Raw genomic sequence first — 6,507 nt, forward strand, 5'->3', positions numbered from 1 at the left:
CCTTGCCCCGGCTCCCCTGCGGGGCCGGGCTGGACGCTGAGGCCGGAGGGGACGCTGAGGCCCGAGGGGCAAGAGACCGCATGGGGGCGAGGGGGCGCAGGCCTCGGCTTTGCTCCTTCATGGCTCCTTCTCATCCTGGGATGTCTTAACGAGTTCCTCAGGGGACATCGTCTCAGCCTCTCCAGGAGACTTACCCCTTCGGGTACGCCCTGCTCCCACGGTTTGCAGTAACCTCCGTGGCACACGTAAAGGTTCTGGGTTCCCCCCCAACCACAGCAAGGGGGGGTGGGGGGAAATGTCAGCTGACAGAAATGGGCGATGGTGTTAAAAACACAGGCACAATGCAGACCACATCAAAATTTTGTGGCGGCGATTGCAATACCCAGCTCAGACTTTGCAAGCCTGCCATTCACTGGGGAGGAATCTTGGGAAGCACCCGGGCGCGTGGGGGAGTGGGTGAGTTAAGTCTTTAAAGACTTGCCCCTGAAAGGAAAAAAAAAAATTTAAAAAAGAAGATAAAAGGGTATGTGGAAAGTTGAAATCTGCCAGCCTGTGGCTGGTTTTCCCTGCTGCACTGAAGGCACCTGCTGCTGCAGTTGGCAGAAAAGTCATGAACACTGGTGTACCCGCACCTGGATTTGGTGTGCTCAGCATAAATGGGGTTAGCAGCTGGTGCGGGCAGTGGTGATGTGGAAGGGACTGGAAGCACCCTGTGAGGGGAATGACTGTGGAGGAAGGCAGAACCCAGGGCAAGGTGAATCAAAAAACAAGTGGGTAGCGTCACGGTGTGGCCACAGTGGTGTGGCCATCTGTGTGCCCTCGAAACACCTGTGGATGCCAGGGTGCAGAGCAGGTATGTGTGTGCTAGGGAGGAGGGGGAACATGTCAGCCTCCCCTAGGGCAAACCAGGGGTGGAAAGCAGCTACAGTACACAGTTTGCCTGTTGCACAAGACTCGCTGAGTCTGCAGAGACAGGAGCACCTCTCCTCCCAGCAGCAGCACCCTGGAGGATAAAGAGGAATGCCTCTGCTTTCCAGTGAGCTTTTTCTGCGTGTATGCTACATATGCAACAAATGTCCCAAATTTCCTTTGGCTTACAACTCCCTTGCAGCCGACTCTGATAAAAAAAATTAGAGCGGGACTTAAACCATATGCAGAAGTGGACACAACCCTCTCAGGATGAAACATTTAGATCAGCTGCTCTTAACCCTCATTTGGCAGACAATTTGGGGGCTATTTCTAGGAGTTCATGAAAGGTAAATAAAAAGTTTGTTCTTCAAGGCCTTCCTTGAGCTCAGAGAACTGAAGACACCTGCTCCCTACCAAACAAAGCCGCCTTTATTTCTGAGCTGTTGTGGTGGCAGCTGGGCCACATTTGAACAGAGATGCGTGGGAGGTGTTCTCCGTGGGAACGCAGGTACCCCTTGGGCAAGCTGGCAGGGGTCTCTTCCTCTTCTTTGCCTCTTCCCAAGCCGAGGTCAGCCCAGTCTCTGGGCAGAGACTTCACACGAGCAGTGGCTCTGAGAGAAAGAAGCTGTATCGTCCTAACTCCCCCCAGGGCTCTGCCCTCTTCTCTGAACTGGTGCTTTACCTCTCTGTGTTAACTCGGCAGCCTCAGCTGAGTTTGCAGCAGGGTCCCAAAGACACCCTAACTCTGCACCATGAGGGGGGGCCAGGCGTCTTTCAGCTGCTGTAGCAGGGGAAAGAGGTTAATGTGAACCCTATCCCGTTATGTGTTAACATATAATCCATCATCTTTGGGAAGGCCCTAACTGCTACATTACCCTGATCCACCTCCACCCAGGCGTGCTCTTTGCAGAGCCCAGACACATCCATCCCTTCTCAGTCCCCACAGAGGCACAGCGGCCAGAATGCAATGGAGCATCTGCAGCCATGCCCGTTGGTGTGTGGCACCCCTGTACAAACTAGGGTGCAGCTCCGGCCCAGCCCTGCAAATATAAAGGCAAAATCTACCCTGAGAAAGCCCACAGGGATTTAATTCTGTATGGCACATCTGCCCGGACAGTTTAGGGAAAAATTCTGCTTGCTGGAGAGGGAAACACAGTGCAATGAAAGGCAGCAGGCAGGGCAAACAAAAGAAAATACTCCCTTACTTTGCGTGACACTCTGAACTATGCTGCCATGCTGCACTGAAGCTGAGCTCACAGTATCCCCAAAAGACATGAAATACAGTTTAATACAATTAAAAATAAGAGGGGTGCAACTCCTCAAGACAGTCACCAGTCAGCGGGATGGGGAATTTTATTCAATAACAAAAATAAACTGGAATAAACACCACTCCACCATTTCTTCCATTCTTCTCAGAAGCTTCTGGCTCTGCCACTAGAGTTGGCAGATCTCTGCTCTTACATAGCTTGTCACCCCTGTGCCATTATGGGCCTTTTTTCTGCATCTTGCAAGAAAGGCAGTCTAAGCAACAAGAAAGGTGCCCTGGGAGATAGAGGAAATCTGCTTTGGGAGATAACCAGAGAAGGAGGAAAGGCTTATATTATCTTTACAATCAGCTTCATTTGTCTCATTGAAACTGTTTCTCTTTAGTGCTCAGAGAGCAAAATCGGGGATAATTCACATTTTGTCCCCTGGCAGGTCCCTGGAGACCCATAAAGAAAAGCAGGCCTTGGAAGAGGAAGATAGCTGTACTCCGTTCAAGTCCAAAAGCTGAGGCATGCAGCTAATACCAAACATTACTGGTGGCTTTCATTCCTTGGGCCTTTGTAAAGGGCAATTACAGAGCAACTAAGTTGGGACCAGCTGATTTGTGACTCAAGGATGTAAGGGATTTTCACCCAAAATCTTGAGAAAGCAAGAGCTAGGACTCTCTTCAGTGGCCAGGCTGGGCAAGAGCTGGGTTTTGCAACCAGCAGACTGAACGGGGTCCCGCACCAGGACTGTTTTCAAAGCAATTCAGCTTGGAATGCAGATTTCTGACCTGCTGCCAATATCCCAGTGGAAAATCTGTGCCCTGAGCAGCAGATAGGAAATTAAACTTCAGCTCCAATGCTGAGGGTATCATTTTCACCTCAGCGGTGGAGCTGCAGAAACCAGAGTCTCTGGAGAATGAGGAAATCCTTCCTAGCCCATGAAGAGCAGTTACACCTCTCAGACCCTTCATCACTACTGGGATAGCCTGGATTAACGCCATCCTGGAGGAGAAGGAAGGTGCACAAGGGGTCAAACCCCTGTGTTTCCGAAGATGAGGTTGGAGACCTGACTGGTCAGGGATAATGCAGTCACTTCAACCATGGGATGAAAATCAAGGCTGAAGGGGAATGGCAGCCTGTGCAAACCCCTTCCCCAACACCTGGCTCTCCAGCTATCCCCTCTCCAAGCTGGAATTCTCCACGACAAGGCCCAGCAGCTGAGTACCCCGAGTACCCTGTAGCTGGTGAAAAGAAGTAGAAACGTGAAGATGCCTGGGATTGTGTGCTCAAGTAAAGTCTGGGAAGAAAAAGATCCCATGTTCTTTTGAAGACAGGAAACCTGTAATGCCCTGGAAACCTGCCCTGAAAGCTTCTCTGAGATCAAGCAGGCATCTGCACCCCAGCCTTGGAGGGGTGTCTGCAGAAACAGGTGGATTTGGGAATCCATTCTCTGGACATCCCTGGAGCAGCACAAGGAGATGATGGATGGCTTCATGGGTTTTAGGGCCTGGAGAAATCAGTCTGGTAATCAAATATGGCTCCTTACATAGCAGAATGCAGGAGTTATATTCATGCCTGCTGCTTCAAACTCATCATCTGCAACTGAGCTTCACAGGAAGAAACATCGCATCTCAGTTTAAAGGCTCCAGATAAATCCACCCCTTTCTAAAAAAACCCAAACTGTTGTAGAAGCTAACTACAGTCACCAAACATACCAGTCATTGCAAAGAGGGACTCTAGCTTAAGCCTCCAAAGTGTTTTCTCAGGTTTTTTGCTCTTAGATGAATGAGTCCTTACTACCAGAGGTCTTTCTGAGAACAAAACCAAGTCACCTTTTAACCTGTGGATTGTGGTATGGCATGGCCACCGTACCGGGTTATTCTGCAGACAGCAAAACCAACGCTGGTTTCATTTCAGGCAGGGAGAACTCAAGGACTTCATGATGGCAGGTTGTGGTCATGTAACACCATGTTAGCAGTAAATTCAAAGATTAAATTATCTTTCTGTATAATTAATTGCTAGATTTTAACACAGTCACATCACAGGTGGCAGTGAGTGATTCCTATGGCAAAGGAAGCTGCAGCCCTGCCATGGTGGCCAGTGCTGCAAAGCAGTAACAACAGCTGTGCAAGTCCTAGAAAATCAGGATAAAATCTATAGTGGTTTGGCTTCGGGGCATCCTTTCAGACATGGCCTTACTATGCAGCTATATAATCCTGCACCAGAAGCAACAATATCCTCTTAGTATCTATCATGGTTCTATGTGCAACAAAAGAGAAAAAACATCAGGGAGATCTTGCCCTCCGGTCCCTTAATCCCAATACCAAGTGACTTTTCCCAAGTACGGGGTTCTCCATATATACGAAATCCTTCCCAAGTGCCCGGTGTGTGTCCCAGCACAGATGCACCCAGCCCCTGCTCCTGCCTGGATGCTCGCAGCACCAGACCTTCTCACATGCCACCCTTTTCCCTCGTGCCTCTGTTGCCTGGTTCTCCCCTGCTTTGCTTCTCCATCATCTTCCTCCCATCTCCTCTCTCTGAAAGGGTGCACACATCTGGCTTGCCTTTATTGTGCGATAAATCTCACCCTGCATCTTGGGTTCATTTTCTGAAAGTTTTGAATGGTGTGTTGGAAATACTGTTGGACAATAGGAGCTCTTTGAACCCAGGCCAGCTGGATGGGACTTCTTGCATTGCAGCTGACATGCAGGCTTTGGCGGTCTTCCTCGACTCTGTCCTCTCTTTTCTGTACAGCATTTGAATTGTCCTCAAACTTTATTTTTGGAGTGGGCAGTGCATTTCTGAATCTTTTCATCATTATATTATTATTAATTATGGTCATGACTATTTCACTTTCTGCTGGCACTCCTGGGTGGATCTCTTCTCTCTCGCTTAATGTCTTGGGTAAGACTACCTTGGCTGCAACCCACTTAAGCAGTGACTCAGAATCCCTGGCCCGCCCCCAGGAGAGATGCAAGAGTTTTGCCAGTTGGTTTATAAAGAGGCCATCGTTTTCCTCAGCTACTCTCTCGCTCAGCAGAGCTGAGTCGGGTGGAAAAGCTCAGCTCTGTGGTTCCAGTGAGTCCATCCCTGGTGGACAGGCCATCCCTGGGGGATTATGAAAGCAGAGCCCTGCTCCCTCAGAGTGCAACCAGGACAGCTTCTGAACCATGCAGTAGGATTCTCCACCAAACAAACTTTTGCTCCCTGGGGGTCACTGCACTCAGCTTCCCTGTTCCCAAGCCCCTGGAGGAAACAAAGCTAAGTGAGGCATGTGGGCAGGATGAGGCATCATGAGGGAGGGAGTACTGTGTGCTCATGTCAAACTGTTGGCTAATGGCTCATCACACAGCTACCCATATCTCTTGAGTCAGAGCGGAGAACGGCATACTCTGAAGCAGGCCCCTCGTATCGCTGGGTTTGAGGTTTGCTTGCAGCAGTGCTACGCCGTAGAGAAATCCCATCTGCATCCTCTGGGCATCTCAGACCTTTCCAGCCATGCGGGAAGATGGGAGTTGCTCTGTTTCTGAAGGCAGGAGGGGACCTATGGCTCTAGTGTTTGCCCCTCCATACACTGAATTTATGTAGTGAAGAAGACCACTTTGACCCCGTGTGGCTCCTGTAACTTAAAGACGTTCAAACTATGTGCTTTTATGGAGGCGGATGTGCAACCCCTCTTCATTTTGTGTGCTGGGAAGGACTCAAGAAAAAAAAGAGATGGCTGGTCTCGGTGAGGCATGGCTGTCTCCCACAGACCATGGAGAGAATATGAGTCTGAATCCTTTCCGTTAGACTGCACTGCCTCCTGGAAATGGCGCTGGGCGATGGAGGGAAGGAGATCACAGGCCTTCCCCTAGCAAGGGTGGGCACCTGGCAGCGTCGGACCACGTTGTCCCCAGATCCCCTTCCCACGTGCAGGGAAGCCCACCTGCTTCACCGGGCAGCAGGGAGCCTTGGTGCTCCCCAGTGCTGGTGTTAGCAAGGGACCGACATCATCGGTTGCTTTTTACTCACATCTACCAAAGGGAGGAATAGGTCTTGGGCCAAATAAAATTCTCCTTCCTCCCGTTCTGCTGCAAGACCCAGAAGGGCAGGGAAGCCCACAGGCGGATGGGAAGGGGGATCTCACCAGACCTCTCTGCTGACTCCTGAGCTCAGCCGAAGTGGCCCAGGCACCAAGCAGAGGTGTCACCCTCTTTCCAGCCCCGGCGCGGTGCAAACCACAGCTGGTCCCCGTGCAGGGCTGCCTCACCCCGGCTGGCAGGCTGGCTGCGGCTGGCCTCTGCTCCGTGCCGGCGGGGTGGCATTGCTTCTGCAGCTTGAGGAATGCAAACCGCCCGAGCTG

The sequence above is a fragment of the Egretta garzetta genome, unplaced genomic scaffold (genome assembly GCF_000687185.1).
Source record: "Egretta garzetta isolate BGI_Z169 unplaced genomic scaffold, ASM68718v1 scaffold329, whole genome shotgun sequence".
Lineage (NCBI taxonomy): Eukaryota > Metazoa > Chordata > Aves > Pelecaniformes > Ardeidae > Egretta > Egretta garzetta.